Raw genomic sequence first — 1,286 nt, 5'->3', positions numbered from 1 at the left:
CTGAGGGGCCGTGGGCCTCCCAGGATGTCCGACAGCTCAGCTCGGCTGCTGTAGTGGGAACCAGGGTTGGGGCTGGTGAGACATCGTGGAGCACGGGGCACAGTGGGCAAAAGGAACAGCTGGGCAAAGGGCTGCGACTGGCACAAGGAGCAGGATAATAACTGTAGCCAAAAATGTACTGAACAGGCAAGGAAAATAGCACTGGGTGTCGTGGTTTAACTGTAGTAAGCAGTGAAACACTACAGAGCCACTCACTCCCCTCCCAGTGGGATGGGAGAGAGAATTGGAAGGGTAAAAGGAGAATCTGTGGGCTCAGAGAAAGGCAGTTTAATAAGTTTAAAAAAAAAGAAAAAAAAAGAAAAAAGGAAACTGAAGCAAACCCAAGGAAAGCAAGTGATGAAAAAACCCAAGTTGCTTACCATCAGCTGGCCAATGCCAATCCCCAAGCAACAGCAGCCCTGGCAAACTCCATACACATGCCCCTCCAGTTTTATTGCAGAAGGTGACATTGGATGGTATGGGATATCCCTTGGGTCACCTGTCCTGGCTGTCTCTTCTCCCAACTTTTTGTCCACCCCTAGCCTGCTCTCTGGTGGGACAGCGTGAGAAACAGGAAAGGCTTTGACTCTGTGTAAACATGGCTCAGCAATAGCTAAAACAAATGTGTTATTAACACAGTTTTAATCACAAATCCAAAACACAGCCCCATATGAGCTACTGTGAAGAAAATTGACTGTATCCCAGCCAAAACCAGTACTCTGGGGTTGGAAGGCACGATGGGGTAAAAACAGAAAAGACCTTATGTGGGTGCATATGTGTTTTGGGGAAGAAAATTCAAATGGACAAGAAGATACCTTTAAACACACTTCTTTCCACAATGTTAAATAAAACTGGAAAGCTGGATTTCACTCTTTTCCTGCTATCTGTAAATATATCTGGAACCTACAGGGAAGGTACAGTATGTCTCTAGTGCAGTTTGCAGAGAAGGTGAGGACTTGTTACTGCTACCAGTTTGTCCCCTTGCTTAAGCATCAGCTGTTTCAGTGCTCTGGTGATTGTTGATGCTCACATAGTGGTGGGATTCTAGGTTTGTATTTTTTTTCCTAGTTTGCTTTGGAAGATACACAGTTTTCCCTGTGTTAAAGTACATGATTACCTTTTGAATGTTAATAAATGAAAAATTAGAAAATGTCAGAAGCTCCTGTGCTGCATTAAGTCAGACTTTTAATATTTACATTTCCATACAATTTTCAAACATTCTATTCCATACTGATTTTTCTCCAGGA

Source organism: Mesitornis unicolor, unplaced genomic scaffold (genome assembly GCF_000695765.1).
Source record: "Mesitornis unicolor isolate BGI_N332 unplaced genomic scaffold, ASM69576v1 scaffold28454, whole genome shotgun sequence".
NCBI classification, from domain to species: Eukaryota; Metazoa; Chordata; class Aves; order Mesitornithiformes; family Mesitornithidae; genus Mesitornis; species Mesitornis unicolor.
The sequence above is the reverse complement of the archived record's forward strand: the minus strand, read 5'-3'. Positions refer to the sequence as shown.